The 16,940-nt window shown below is 38.4% G+C and overlaps 1 protein-coding gene across 1 annotated transcript in view; it reads right to left on the reverse strand.

Moving 5' to 3' along the window:
• The window catches only part of BICRAL (BRD4 interacting chromatin remodeling complex associated protein like), a 36,772-nt gene extending 27,062 nt beyond the window's left edge, over nt 1–9,710 (reverse strand). The window contains exon 1 of the mRNA XM_027682024.1: nt 8,759–9,710. The gene's annotated coding sequence lies outside the window, so the exon portion shown is untranslated. The remainder of the gene's footprint in view (nt 1–8,758) is intronic.
• Nucleotides 9,711–16,940: the final 7,230 nt, after the last annotated feature.

The raw sequence follows: 16,940 nt of genomic DNA on the forward strand, positions 1-16,940 counted from the left end.
AAACTCAAATAGCCCTGACCAGCCTGTCCTAACAGTGAAGCTTATTCTGCTTATAGCAGGGGGCAGGGCCAGGTAAGCTCCAGTGGTCCTTACCAGCCTAAATTTTAATCACCATCCTACACAATCCACAGCATCATGCAACTCATGTAGGGTCTATGATCTGCAGTGTCATTAAAACTAGATTTGTCCGGAAATGGTTCAACTTTTCACACATGCTTCATATACCATATGTGATTTTTGTAACTTGAAAAATGTATTTAAACTGCTATAAACACTGGATTTTAAATTCACTCAAATTATATTCAAGCTCGCCACAAAAGAATTATTTCCCTTTCTCAGAGTCATTTACAATTTCCTACAACCATAATACATGACTTCAGATACAAAGCAATAAAATATTATTTTCACACTCTGTAAAAAGCCCAAGATAGTGGCTAGCTTAGAAAAGCAACATTTAGAGCAGTAACTTCAAAAAGTGTTATACAATCAACATCAAAACTTGGTAAGCTACAAGTAAATAAACTGATCTACAAAACTGTTGGGAAAATCTACAGACTTGTAGGTTTTGTGCCAATACATGGAATCCATTCCTGTCTGGCAGCATGCTAGCACATGACTTCTGAGAGTGAACACTGACCTTTGGAAATCAGCACTTTGGAGCAAGGTAATGACTGCTGCACTTAAACCTTTATAGTAGGAGATAATCAAACTTGTGTACAGTAACATACGTAGCACCTAAAGCAACTACTGTTTGAGTTATGATATACGCCCACTAATCCTCACAAGTTCAGTAAGACGTTGTACACATCCTGTCAGCAGGAATTCTGACAAGATCTATCTCATGTTTCATAATGAACCTGACCTATCAAATCTTCTATATTGTTCTGTTGCTCTACCATTCTCCATCCAGAATTTTAATCTACAATTCCAACATTAATAGCAACATCACTATGAAATAGCTGAAGAAATACTTGTCACTGTAATAATAATCACCAAAACCAGAAGAGATCAGTAACTGTAAGTCACTCAGAGAACAGTATAGTAGTGAACTGAGTATGTTACATCAAATTTGTGGCATTTTCATCCCTCACAACCTTTCTGAACATGGATGTAACATAACTCTATTAACCCAATACAAGCATTCATCCCTTGTTAAAAGTACATCCAAGGATTGCAGCAGCATTAAGTGATTCCACACTGACTGCAGAGGTCAAATGCCCAGAATTGAAGTCCTTCTCTCACACAAATTTCCACCACAACTCTCATTAATTTTCACAGTCCTAGTATTTTGCTCAAAGTTCTTCTGAACCGGGGAGAAAAAAGCCATTTTATCTCACATTAGGCAACGTGTATCACTTCAGCAGGATGCCCTTCAGGTTGCTAAGGTGCTGTAACTACTGCCTGCCTTACACTGCTAGCTCTCTCTCAAGTTCCTATCAAACAGGCAGCCTTGGATTCATTGAAGGAAACTTTCCCATACAGGAACAACCATTTGCATTCTCTGCAACACAGGAGTGCAAGAAAGGAGTATAAACTCAAAGTCTTATTACCATATAGTTTATTCTTAAATTCCAAGTCCATACTACTTTTAAACAATCTATTATCTTGCAAACTGAACAATTTCAGATTCTTGTAACTAACAAAGCTTGTGTCTTACGATCAACTTGAGAGCTGCTCACCAAGTCAAGCCCTCAATTTTCAAGAAATTGATTTTTACATGGATAGAATAAAAAAGTTAATATTAAGAGGTATTTCCACTTCCCCCCTCATTACTGTAAGAAATTATGTGCTGCAGAATAATGACACAGTATTTGATGGAAAAGAGGTAAATATTCAAAAACTTCACTGCAAATTAAAATCTCACTCTCAATTTTACTCATTAAAAAATCCAAAGGCATAATTATCAAATAGTTGTCATTTCCGGACAACAGCAGTAAGGACACAAAATCAATTTTAAAAGGTACTTCGTAAAACACAAGGATTTAACTACTCACTTATAAACCATGCTGTGCTTATATTCTACAATACAGAATTATTCCTTTTGAGTTTTTTCTTCCAATCAACAAAAAGCAACTACTGTACTGTTGCAAAATCTACCAGGAATTGTGCTCTAAAAAAGAGCTAATAAAGTAAGAAATCTGTGATTCTAACTTGGTAACACAGTGGAATATGCAAGCATTAACTTACTAAATAAACAAACATGCTTTAATTGCAGGATTGCAAGTCTGAGTAGTACTTTTAAGATGAACTTACAGTGTTTGAAACACTTCAAAGATATCTATCTGTATGCAACAGAGTACAAGAAGAAACTGGTAATTTTAAATATTCGGAAGAATGACGCAAAATCTTTCTAGTGAAAACTAGTCAAAAAAATAGGAACTATTCAGGAGTCAGATAAACAGCAACAAGAAAAGGAATACAAAAGTGCTAGGCACAATGCTATGCATCTTTATGGTTTCTAAGACCTGGCAGGAGATGAACAGGTAAAAGACGGGGCAGGCAGGGTCTTTATATAATTGTGAAGTACCAGCTCCACACACAGAAGGGCAAGTAAAAACCACACACTAAAGCACAGAGAACCTAAAATAAGCTGTTTATCCAACTCTTATATTCTATTTCACCTTAATAAACCATTAAAAAAATTATTGATTTGAGTTTGGCAAATGTGGTAACTTAACAAACTTCAAAATACTACAGCGATATTTTATTATGTTAAGAAAAAACCAAAAATGTGCATTTCAATTAACAGTATGTATGATAGTAAAGGCCAATCCAGCTACAGCCAACAGACTAAGTACACGTGTGAACCCTCAGTGTGGCTGTCTACAATCTGGTTTCCCTCAGACACACAGTTCAGCATGGAATTTCTAATTTATTCAACACAATTTTTTCCTAGTGCATCCACAGCTGTTCTTGGCAACACCAAAATCTTGACAAGACTTTCATCAGGAAACAGATTTTTTAAATCACATTGAGAAAAACCAGAGTGACCTCAGCCTGGAGGTCAGGATGCTTACCTACCCCACGGGATTCCCCAGGCTGAGGGGGCTGAGCCCATTTCCCCAGCGGTGACTATCCTCAACACTATGCTATGTCCTGGTTTGGGCTCTGTCTTCCAAGCTGCTCCACTGCATACACAATTCCTCAGGAATTTCAATATTCGTAAAACATTTTAAAAGGTCCTGGTTTCATCCCAAAAGAGGCAAAGAAGGAGGTGAAATCTCATCAATTCCTTAGGAAAGAAATATTTGCCTGCCCAAAGGATATTAGATGCTCTTAAGCATTTCTAGAAACTACTGTATGCAATAATGCAGACTATTAGCATATGTTATTTTGTGCAACAGGGAATGTCGAGTCAGTTCTTCAGATGTTTCTACCTTGCTTCTACTAGAGAATACCAAGTATCATACTTCTCATTCTGTGCATACAGTTTTCAAAGATTCTGAACAACCAATTTTGCAATCGAAGAATGTAATTTCCTTATGAACTGATAATTTCTCAATTGATCTATAAAGCAATGCCAAATTAATACTTTTTCATTGCCACTCTAGTCCATACTAGTTTAAAAAAAACCAAACAAACAAAACCTAATTACCTTGCTTCAAGCATGGTTCACACAAGCTAGTGTCTGCTAACAATTACCAATAATTAAAGCTGAACAGTGATTTATACTACTCTTAGTTATTATGTTCTAGCTATCAACTGAAATTTGAATATGATGAATTGGCAGATGTGTAACTAATTCAGCAGTGTGGTCCATATCAACACCCCCAAAACCAGAATGAAAATCCTCCACACTACCAATCCTGTCAATGCTGAAGGAGATTTTGTCATCTGAACGTGACTTCATTGAGGTCAAGATATTTTCTGTAGTTGACTTATAACAAAATCGAGCTTCAACACCAAATACTGAAATTCCACACTTGTATCGAGTTCACAGTAAAACTACTGCAAGTTCCACCTGATCAAGTGGAAGCATAAAATCAAACCTTACAAAAATGATCAGTTTCTTTCAATGAAGCTAAGACTTTCTCCCCAGACCTCCCCTCTCTTCACTTCACCACCCTTTCTTTATACTTTCAATTAAACAAAAGATACTGCACTATATTTTGACAGTGATTTGCCTGCTTTCTCTCTATTCCTTTTGGTAAGGTTTCCCTTAAGTCAGTGTAACAGTGGAAGTAGCTCTAGAACATTTTAACACTAGTACAAGAAAATAAAGCAATTAAAAACCTTGATAGTCTATTTGTGCTAGTTAATCGTGTTAATTTTTATTCTGTCTAAAACCTCAACAATTCTTATATAAAGCAAAAAGAACATAGACACAGCAGTTGTTTCTTTTCAATGAGGAAAGCAGGAGCAAATGAACATTTGAAAAAAAAGATACACAGATTAATTTAACTATGTGATGACCTTGAAAAAACATCAAGTTGGTGCTTATGCATTTATGTTGGTGCAACAAGGGCCTTAGTGAAACTGTTCACTCTGACTTTCAAACTAAAAAGTGGCAGGTCACAACGAATGTCCGAACAGTTTATTAATCTTGCTGCTTTTCCTCTACCCTAAGAAAGCAAAACACACTTGTTTTTATAGACAAATGCCATGTCTTATGGTAGACTAGGTATGTCACCACAAAAAACTTTTCAAGCACAGACGCAGCTTTTTCCAGCAGAACTACTGTAAGAAATTATGCCAACTCTCTGAACATGAACTACATCATCAAAGAGGCTCTTACACCTGGACTGTAGCTACTATTCAGACAGGAATGACACACTTTCACACTCTCACTGCAGTATTTATGCTAAAATGCACCTGTCATTAGATTTACCACAAGCTTAATGCAGCTTGAAAAGGCACAATCATTGACCATTAGAGTCACACTGTAAAACCTAACTGCAGTTATACAGATACAACTTTTCTGGGACACATCTGGAAGTATGCCAGCAAAACTGTGGAAATGCAGCAAGCAGAATACCTAGCATTCATGCCTCCAAAGCTCTTCCAGCTCTAGACTATGGACTTACCTCTGCAGCAAAACTTTACAGATACAAAAAGGGTCCTTGGCGGAAAATGAAAATGCACCTTATGCTAGCAGAACTTTGGGGGTTTCCCCTCAGTACAATTAAACTAAATATATGAACTCTACTGGAAAAGGACACATGGAGGGGTTGGGGCAGGAAAACTGCACTTCTCTAAGGTGATGTAAATACTCAGCTACAGTAGTACAGTGACCTCAGCTAAGTCCATACACATACTGAGCATGTCATCAACTCAAGAATACAGGTATAACATAGAAAGTAAGCACTTAAAGTGTGCACAAAATAAGAACACAGCCAAATACATGAGTATCACACCATTCCTGCCACATCTTCACTATTTTCACTAATTAATGAAAAAAAAACACACACAGTCTGCCAGACATTAGGGCATAATAAAGAAATTTTATTATATAAAAATACACTACCATTAAAAAAAGAATTCATTATCTTGATCCCAAGACTACTGTGAACAAAAAATGTTAAATAATCACCTCAAGAAACAGTGACTTCCATGAAACAAGATTTCTAAAATACATGAACAAATACTGTGCTCCACATTCAAAAGATTTGTGAACAAAGTTTTATAGCTAGTATATTTTTTTAAAGCTAAAATGTAAAAAAGGTTGTGAAAGTCTTTAGAAAAACAGTTTATATACACACACTTCTTTTAGTATGTTCCAAGCAACGAATGCGTGTATTTCACAGAAATGTTTGAAACCTTTCAATGCCAACAGGCAAAGAATTTAAACACCCGTAAAATTAATCTGCAATTTAAAAAAATCTCCCACTTCCTTCAGGAATGAACAAAGAGCACAGGGAAGCCTTCCTCTGATGTGTCAAAAAACATAAACTGAAGAACTAAACAAGCACTCCACACTCCTTAGTGGGCACAGCATGAGTTGTTCTGGCAGCATACTTGCTCTTCCTGAGTACAGATGTTGTTCGTATTAAACTCAAGCCTCATGAGCACTGCACAGATTATACAGAAATGTAATAACAAACAAAAGGTGGTTTTAATTTTAAACAAGCTATTTTCAACACTCCCCCTAAAAACAGCACCAACCCAAAACTTTAAAAGTATATTAAGGTAGAGTTGCTAAATCGAGTAATTTGCAAAAAGCACCGCTTCCTGTGAGATATAGAGGAGTGATAAAAATTTGAAAAAATGCTAGTGTGTCCCCACACCAAAAAAAAATTACCAAGACAGTAACAGCAACAAAATGAGTTACCTACCCACCCAACAATAAGTTCCCTGCCCTGGTATTTCTGCGAGCACTTTTAAAGGAACCAAAGGCTTTTCAAAGATTACCTCGACCAAATGCCCTAGTGCATTTCTTTAAAGGTGTATTTTTTTTAATGTCATGTTTTATTTTTCTGGTCATCGTTCAAAAGAGGTTCTTTGAAATCTTTTTTCCTTCCTATACTTTGAATGTCACGAAACACGTATTTCAGAGGTAAGAAAACAAGCTTTTAAGGGATGTTGACGGGTTTTCGGCTGGGAGCACGGGCCCCTGTGAACCAAGCCTGTTTAACCCCCCTCAAGTCAGTGACACAGGACTAAGAAAGAAGGGGGTGGGTACAGGGAGGGAAGAAAGGCTTTTAGGATTGGGGGGAGAGGCTCCCAAAGCCCACAACAGTAACGCTTCCGAGACAGACACACAAATACGGCTCGAGCGGGGCGCGACGGCACCGCCCCACACGGCGCGGCGACAGCAGAAAGGACCTTAAAATGGCGCCCGTGGGGGAGGAGAGCGGGTGAAACTGCGCAACAAACGCTGGCAGGGAGCCAGGCAGCGCCATCTTCCCCACACTCCTCCGCTCCCACTCGCCCCCGAGAATGCGCCGCATGCGCTGCCCGGCGAGCCCGGGCCGCCTCCGGAGCCGCTCTCCCCTCTCTCCTTCAATCCTTCTCCCATCCCGCGCTGCCGAGCCCCGAGGAGGAAAGGAGCGAGGAGCAGAGAGAATGGGGAAAAGCAAAGGCCTCCATATCTCCTTCCTCCCCACAGTGATTAGGAACAGCTCTGAGTGAATATAAACGTGCCCTCTATACGTCGCTCGATTTTGCCCGGTATTTGTAATCTCTACATCTGCTTTCTGACATCATCTGTAACTGAATTTTGCAATTAATACCAAAAGCAAAATACAATTGACACACTGAATCCCACCCATAAATCAATGAATGTGAACAGTGAGCATTTCAGAAAACCGCCTCCACGACCGACTACTGCTTTAAGGCACAAATAAAAAAATTATTTATAAAACATTGTTTCTTTTACGGAAAATAATCCCAGCAGCACAAAGGATCGGATTCACATCCCCTCTACAGCGAAGCCAAACGGGTCACTCCAGAAAGAGACGCTTTATTGTTGTGTTTTAAAGAGGCATTACAGTTAAATATTCTCTCTCCAAAAGGAAAATAATAATTAAAAAAAAATAAAAATGCAAGGCACATCGGAAAACTTAGTCCCGAAAAGGTGAAAAAAGCGCATTAGCCCAAACCTACCGCCCGAGCATTTCGCGCACCCACAAAAAGCGGCACCGTTTCCATTCCTCGGTTAAAAGCAGGAGGCACGGAGCGATTCGGAGGAAATTGCAAATAAAGAACCAAACAAATCAAATCAAATCTAATGGCGACACCGAAAACGAGGAAACGACTGAAAAATAAATCCCCAGAAGGTACAAATCTGAGACACAAGCTCAAAGAAAAGACAAGATTAGGGTGGTGGCGAGTGGACGGGGTAAAGGAAAAAATCGAGCCGTGAGTGAAAAAGGAAAAAAGAAAAGAAAAATCCTTCCCAGCTGCACAGCCAGGAGAGAGACGAAGTGTCTCCATTTTCCCGACGAGGAGGAAGAAAAGAGTGTTTCACAGACCACAGAGCTTTAGAGAAAAGCAAAGAAACGAGGGGGGAAAAAAAAGAGGGAGGAGATTTGAAAAGATTATTTTTCTTTCTCCCTCACATACTCTCTCTATCCCCCTCTCTCCCTCTCACTCTCTCTCTCACACTCACACATACACACACACACACACACACACACACACTCCCTCCTCTCCTCTTTCCATTCCTCTCTTGATGGCCATCAAGGGGGCGGAAAATAAAAAAAAAAAAAAAGACAACAACAACAACTAATTTTAAACCGGCTCAATCAATGAGTCATTAAAAGAGATTTTTCTTCCCTCCTCTCCTGAATTTGCATGGCATCAGCAAGAAAAAAAAAAAACCCACCCCAAACCTCTCCCCTCTCTGCAGCTATCAGCCTGGACCTGAAACCTTATCTCTCCCTTCAACCCCCCCCCGCCGCCTATATTTTAAGAAACAACTTTTTTTTAAGTGCCCTCAGCAGTCACCACCACCAGCCTCGCGGAAAAAAAAAAATAATATATATAGTTCATTTCCATGTGAATCCACATCTGCCCAAACAACAGCCACCCACAAAATATCCCTCTTCTTCCTCCTCGTCTCCCCTCTCGCTCGCTCTCTCTCTAGATATATATTTATATACATAGCCCCAGAGCCAATAGCTCTCTGGGCTGAAACCTAATATCCTGGTTTTGGCAACTCCTGGTTGTTAATTTGCTCCTCTTTCTTTTCTGTCTGTCTGGAGATAGATTTCCCCCCTCTCTTTTCCCTCCCCGAAGGAAGGGAGGAAGGAGGTTGTGTGTTTTTTTTTTCCTTGAAATTTTTATCACAAAATTATAATACACTCAAAGGGAAACTCACCGTCATGAAAAAGCAGTGCCTTGTCAACGGGGTTTCTTCGCCATCACATCAGGGGCTGGCAGTGTAGGAGAGAGAGAGGGAGAGCGAGAGAGCGAGGGAGGGAGGGGGGAGAGCGAGCGGGAGAGGGAGCGAGCGAGAGAGGGGGAAAGAGAAAGCGAGCGGGAGGAGAGCGCGGCACCGCTCGGCTCCGCTCCGCACCCGCACCGGCAACAGCCCCGGCCCCGGCACCGCACCGGCGGGGCCCGGCACGGCGCAGCTCCGCCGGGACACTGCCGCAGACCGGCGCCCCGGCACACGCACCGCCGCCCTGGCATGATGAGTCCCCGGCTCCAGCGCGATCCTCGCTCCGCGTTTTTACAGACAGGCCCTTTAAAAAGTTTAGCTCCTCTTTTTTTTGTTTTGTTTTTGAGAAAGCCGTAGGTCTGGCGACCTAGCCTTTAGCTGCTGGCTTTGGGTTAAAAGTTGGGGTGTGTTTGGGGTTACAGGAAAGTGAAATAAAGTTTTTCTCCTATTAAAATGAACATTAATTTAAACAAGTTGGTTGACTTTCTTCATATTAAAGCTGTAAACCTCGACACGTTGGTGTGCAGGTAGATCCCCAGAAAAATAAATGCAAGGGTGGGGGATCCCCAGAAAAATAAACGCAAGGTCACCTTGAAAAAGATAAGATTTGATCCCCTTACAAGCTGCAATATTTTGAGTATTTTTAGCTACATTCTCACCAGCCTTGCTGGAAACAAATTACATTAATTTCAACTCCTTAAAAAAAAAAGTTTTAGGTAACCTAAAAATGTTAATTTGAAGTCAGAGTTTATAGCACTGAGAGTTCATTGTTGCTGTTGAACAGTTTACTTCATCTAAAAGCATTAATAATTTTTTTTCAAAGCTTTTTGGTTATAGAAAACTAATTAAATTGAAACTATTCACTTCATTCATTAAAATCCATTTAAATAATTCTAAAAATAATTATTCGGATAATTCAGAGAAGCCTGGTTTATTAAAAAAAAATCCTGATTGCGAAGATTCTTAGTGTGCAGAGATATGTATGGAAATGCTTTTAAAACAACAAAAAAATTCTCTAAGACCATTTTTCTGCTAGTAGTTATAATTCCAAAGGACTTTTCTATTTTATTCCTAAGTAACTTTGTTAAAACTCCTTAGAGACAAGGATTTTAAGACTTTATTTAGTAGCACATCCTTCTTATTAGCTTTACAGCTCAAAAAACCCACAGTTTTTGGTTTTTAAATACAACTATATGAAAATGGTTGTGGGCAGGGTGCTAAGTGGACCTTCTTAAAGAAGTTGGCCAAACTTCTTATATTAAAAAAAAAACCAAAACTCAGCACCTCATCATTGTTTTTCAGTTAGAATCTGGTTATATTATATTTTTAAGTTATCTTGTTTATATGCATGCCCACAGTAGCAAACTGAGGTGAAGTTACAAATCACTCCCTAAATGGAAGGGTTGGGCCAAGCAAACAAGTCTTAGCACAACTCCAACAGATCCTTTATGCAGCCCAGACATGCAGAACACGTACATGGCAGTGCCCAGTCCATCAGCCAGTGTATTAACTTCCCTTTTCATGAATACAGCAAGGACATGAATAGCCAACAATATGGATGTAAACACCCCATGTCAAAGAGCTCCCTAAGAGCTGTAAGCCTCTACTCCTGACACCAGCATTAGAAAATTAAAAAAGCCAAACTTCAAGATCCCCAACTTCAGCAAATGTGTTTCAAGGGGTCAAACTCTGTCCTGAATTCAAGCCTACTCAGCATCACTGGCTTTAGAAATATTGCTCAAGTGAGAATTTGTGAGCTGGAGGGACACCACAAGCATTCTTCTGATCTGATTTACAGGAAGGGACTTTGGCAGAACATCTGATCAGTATGTTGTTATTATTATTCTCCCAGTCCTACAGAAACCACAACAGGAAGTAGGCAATACGATACAAAGAAGGAACTGGAGAAAGGAGGACAAATGATTTTGAATACATTCTCTTATCATAAGAAACACAAAAGGATCTTACATAAATTTTCCATGATGGTACCATAGTTTACACTTACTTTCGTTGAAGGATGCTTCAAAGCAGCATTGACAATAATGTTACTAAGCAGGTACAGTACAAAAAGGGAAGGAGAGCTAATATCATCTATACAATAAAGCACCTTGCAGCAACCAGATTTCTCCAGATTCACACAAGTCGGTGACTGGAAAGAATGGAAACCCTTTACATTGCCCCTGAGTGGACAAAACCAAACCAGAACACACTGTACAGTCTATAAAGTAAATTTGCATGTGTTTCTATATTTGCTATATCTGTTCAGAAACAAAATTGGCTTAGGTAGAAACAATGCATTAAGTGCATTGAAATATGCATTTAATGTCACCTTTGATACTAAAAGGTCTGAATACAGTCATCAGCTGTAATTGTATCCCTTTCTGATGTACTACAGATTTTCCCAGATCATGTTTGTAAAGAAATACTCTTTTTGGTGTGAGATACCACACTTTTTTAAGAGGATCATTTGGTGTTTCTGAACTGGGTGTCATTGCCCCAAGAGATTGCCCCTCTTCTCACTGCCTTACTGCATTAATAGAAGAGACCCTTATACGTCAGAATTCTTCTGCCCCAAGGTTATCTGCTCAGAACTGTCATCTTCAACCAGAGTCCTGTTCTCCAAATTACATATAATGCACAATCGGTTGCTCTCTCTTCCACAATCACATGAATTCATTTTCCTATAGCAGCTTCATAAGGAGTAAGGGGAAATAAGCATGAGAAGAAAGGCAAGACCAGTGTCAAAAGGAGTAAGAGAAATCTTTAGAAGACAGACGTTGGTCTAATAGCAGCTCCCAGGAACGTCATGTGCACCCGTCACACAACTTACTATTTGGCTGTATTTTGACATGACCTGTCAAACTGTGACCATGCTATTTGGCAAATACCACTCTCATAGGTGTATAAAGACAGCAAATGACATTTGGAGTGATCTGAGATAAATCACCCTTAAGTGAAAGAGTGTGAAGAAGTGAAAACTACACTTAGATATTGACAGGGAGTAAATAAGGGGGTACAGAACACCTTCATTCATTCTGTCTCCAAGTTTCTCCTAGATCAAGTCACTTTATTGTTATTCAGCCCATTTTTCCAGGTCTGCATCACACACATTCCAGTTCTTGTGCAATCATAAATTAGTACCCCAAAAGAAGATTAAGCAGCAGTAGATTCATAATGAAGAATTTAAGAACTAAGCTAGTACATTAGTGGAATTAATTCCACAGTTATCCCAAAAATTCTTGCATGCATACTTGCTGCATCCTTTATGAGGTATATTGGACAGAAAAGAACACCATTTACTCCACTGCAGCCTTGCTTCCTCAGACTGAGTGCTTCAGCTCTATTGATGGCACTTGTTCCTCCCATGCTTCTTTATCTCTCCATCCCTTAACATGTTTCTTGTATCAGCTTATCACCAGTCACACCGTTTATCTATCTACATACTGCTTTATTAATTACTAACTTAGATAAGAATAAATAACTCTAAGCTTGAAGGCACAGGAACAAATAGGTCATCATTAAAGGGTACAAGCAATAGAGATGCAGAGGTGACACTTGAAAAGTAGGGCACCCAAATACAGTGGCATGAAGGATTTTAACTTGGAATATAAATGTATCAATCCACATGAAAAATTAAGTTCAACATCTGTAGCAAATTTTGGACAATTGCCACCAATATTTTGATGACTCACCAGTAAAAATTATCTAAACGTTAAAATGTTCAGCTTGATACCACGCCTTGCGAACACAAAACAGTACTTACAAAACCTGGGTCATAATTTCATGATGTAACTTGTAAAGCTGTATGACTCCAGTATCAATCATCCTACCAAAGACAGATGTAACCAATACATATCTTAAGGGGTGATTGTTTAATATGTAAGTAGTAAGACGAGGTAACAAGGAATGAACCTCAGAACAAGAGATGTACACCAACACCAGAAGACAGACAGGTTTCTGTGACTGGAGATTGGGTGAAGGCCAACAGGGCTGTTCTGTGGTGAATTTAAAGAACAGATTTTGGAGAACTGTGCTTCTTTGAAATGGGGATCTGACATATGGAAGACAGTTAAGTAAAATGAGAGAAAATATGGTGACTGGAGCTCCCATTGAAACAAATGCCAATTCAAAATTTTTACTGGAACAGATCAAGAATAACTATATCATGCTCTAGGTTATTTAAATAGAGTCTCATATTCTTCAGCTTAGAATACCTTAAAAAGGAGAATTAAGCTGAAAGATTAATAGCTCTCACTTTCAAGTTAGAATAATCTTAAGATATTCAGCCATTAAAAAGTATCAGGGAAAAAAAAACACCTCTAGAGACAGATCTTTTCCTGGAGAAATAATCTTCCACAACTAACACCACCAAAATTTTTAGAAGAATTTGAAATAAAAATGATGGCAGAAATTGGGAGAACCTTCTATAATATTCATAGTTACTTTGGCTAGCATAGATGAATGAGGAAGAAAACGGGCAAGGATACTGAAATACAAAGGAGTATGCTAATGAATAGATGGGCACAAGGTTGGTTGGTTGGTTTTTTTTGTTATTAAAACTAATAGTTATTAAAAACAGCACCCAGGCAATGAAAGTAACAAAAGAACCATTCCTGATACAACTGTGGTGTTGTAGATGATGAAAAAAAAAATTAAAAATCAAATAAATAATAATAGAAGGAACCTAAGCAAAAAAAGGGATACCTAAAACATGATATGAGGCATTACAGGGATACAGAAACACAGTGGAAGAGCCAAAAAGCATTTGTGTTCATGAAAGAAACGCAAACATGCTAAGCTATACTTGTATAAGGACAAGACAAAATGGAGGAACGGAAGGGACATTATGAATAAAGCACCACCTAAGTCACAGCTTTTGAGACAGAACAGTTTTACTTGGACATTTCTGAGTCCCTACAATGAAACCAACTGGCTAAGGTTTGCATAAGAATGAAGACTGATGTAAAAGAAGTCTTTGTATTATCACTAGAAAGTGTATCAATATGACTGGAATTTATGCTCAGATTTAGACTGAAGAACAAATGCTAATAATAGGAGGAGGAATCCCTCATTCAAAGTGATAGCTGACAGACTTTTTCGTAAGATGAATAAATGGCAAAAGAATACAAGTTTAGTTTTATCCATTAAGGAATATACTACAGAAGAATGAATAGAAAAACTTGAATACAATGACTTGAAGTAAATTCTACTTAAATTATTCAGAAAAAGAAATGGAATATGTTTGCAATTAAGATTCACAATTTCCAAATGGAAAATTTTGATATGCTGTTGAACCTCGGTGGTCCATTGAACTGCCTACTCCAATAATCTTAGTTTTTTGAAATGCATTAAAAAGAAATAATTGTAAAAGCATCTGAAGTGTAAAGTGAGGCACTGAAAAAAATCTCTTAGAAACTCTATAACTAATAGAATTGCCTCAAAAGGAGAGTCCATAAAACAGCATCTGTAGCTTACATACTAGGTCTTCAGAATTTATCTACAGTCAATTAGCAAGTTAGGATTCTAAATAGCAGTCAGCAGCTAGGTCTGGACCAAACCTAAGTGATTTTCTGCTCCTGAGCTTTTGTGTTTAGCATATTTGGGCCTTGCTTTGTTCATCTGGAAGTGCCTGTTGTCATAAAATATTATGCTTTGAAGTCTGTCCCTGGTTTTGAAGGATAACTCATTTTTGTATAAATTACTGTTTCTCTACCTTTGGCATTGGAAATACCAGGTTCTCAGAAAGGACCAGCTCAGACTAGTTTCAAAACAAGTGCACCTTGACTGGTCAGAATATAATTAGTATCATAAGCATTCCCAAGGATTACATTTCAAAGCTTTTGCATTACTCACAGCAATTAAGTTGCACCAAATAAGTTTTATAGTTTTAGGTCTCTCTAATTAGTGATTTAAAAACACATGTATTTTACATTGTCTTGCCTTTCCACATGGCCAAAGATATAAAGCACAACATTTCAATGCAAACAAAAGCTTTTTAAGAAACAACCAGTATGCCAGACATAACGTTAAAGGAATCTATTTCTTTTCCAAAAGAACAGAGATACAGTGACTCAACATTCACTTTTAATGAAGCCCTATTCCACTGTGAAAAATGTGCAGCCTAGTATCTTAAATGAATCATAATATGGCTTACATCTTTAATGCCTGATCACAGCGCCAGAGAAGTTCAAAGAGCCCTTACTAAAACCATCAGTAGAATACCGTGGTTGTGCAAGCCACTGAAGTACCTACTTTGTAGCCAGAAGTAATTGCGTTACCCTGCTAATCTCTTCTGCAGAAACTCAATCTAACAGGCAGAGATCGCATCTATCAGATAAGAGCTCCATGCAAGGCACAGAGCCTGCTGCTTTTCTTGAAAACACAGCTAAAAGACAAAACAGCATTTTCTGTGTGTGTAACGGTGCAACACATGCATTACACACTTTGGAATAAAGTTGTCTGTGCTGGGAATACATACAGATGATAAGGAATAACTCTACTGACTTCCTCTGCTTGAGAGAGTCCAAATCCACATCTCAAGATTACACCACAACTATGGGATTCTGGACTTTTACAAGCTCAGGAACTTCAGGTGTAAAAATTCATTATTATGAGGCCAGACACCCAGTTGCCTTTGCGGATCTTGCTTTTACTCCCCACTCTTCTTAAAATAATGCTGGAACAAGACAAGATCTTGAACCTTCACCTGAACTACACAATACATCTCACTTGAAAAGGCCATAAGTTAATACTGTTGAGCTACATTAAATCAGTACGAAATATTTCAGGTAGATAGCAGTCAAGAGTGACAACCATGGGACACAGATTTAAACATGGAAGCACACATAATGGAGCTTACATTTTGGTGTTTCACAGTGCTACATCAAAGTAAGCAAGTGCAACCTGCAACTTCACATAAAACAAACACTGTACAGTCCAAACAATGGCAAAAGGCCTTACTGAAATGACTACTACCTACTTGTAAACCAGAGAGGAACAAGAGCAGATCCAAGAAGGGACAAAAAAACGGAAAAATGTATAACACAGAGAATTTTGTACCTTACTTTTATCTAATACCCTCAAACAGCCAAACTGTTTGTTGCAGCTTACCCAAATGAGTCCAAGCCTGAGCTACAAGGCTTACATTTTATTCATGTGGTTACTGTTTGGGAAAGCGTAAGTCTTCTGTTCCCTATGGCTTTTAATGGAGCACACTATGCAGTCTGAAAACATAGAGGTTACTGCTAGCAAAGTCAGGAAGAAAATTGAGTCTTTGTATGACCACAAAAAATATATAAAGATATATACATGCCAATATCAATTATACCAAAACCTCAAATTGTAAGTGTGGAAAGTAATTTTGGAAAATCAAGATGAAGCAGTTGGAAGAATGTTACTGCTCCCTTTTTAATTTTTCATTATGGTCATATGTTTCACCTTCTTATGTCTGGGGTTTTTTTGTGCACATTAGTAAGGTGAAAAGATTCCAGTCGCTCCCAGAAGCTCCTATTTACAAGGGTATCTGGTCCTCATTAATCCTCCAATCACCTATAAAAAGACCAATTCAGAATGCCTAGCTTTCTAAGTGCCCAAGTAAAATAAGAAGTTATTATACTACAGCATAAAATACTTAACATTTATTTTGTGGTGCGTACACCAGTGTTTGCTTGCAATCTCCCCATATATAAAGTTGTCTTACCCACTGCATTTCATCTACTGGGTCACATCAGTGTAACAATACCAAAGCCATATTCCAGGAGCATTCATGCATAGTGAGAAACAGCAAAAGTCTTTTTCTGTCAATATGCTTATTTATGGAGTAAATAATAATATTAATTATATGGGATAATAATAATTCTATAATAATATTCTATGGGATAAGCACTTACATCACTGATACCACCTGTATTACCTAGTCTCATGGAAGCATAGAGGCAAAAAAAGCCTGCTGGGTAAAATGAAACTTGCACATCTTTCTGACAAAACACCATGGAAATAAGGAATTATTTTTTTTATTACAGTGAATTAATTGCACCATATGCCTGTCTAATGGAACATCGCTGCAATTACTGCAGGAGCAGATATGACTTTATTAGAAAAAAATGCCTAAGACTTAGTA

This window comes from Neopelma chrysocephalum, unplaced genomic scaffold (genome assembly GCF_003984885.1).
Source record: "Neopelma chrysocephalum unplaced genomic scaffold, ASM398488v2 Primary Assembly neopelma1_61b, whole genome shotgun sequence".
Taxonomy (NCBI): Eukaryota; Metazoa; Chordata; class Aves; order Passeriformes; family Pipridae; genus Neopelma; species Neopelma chrysocephalum.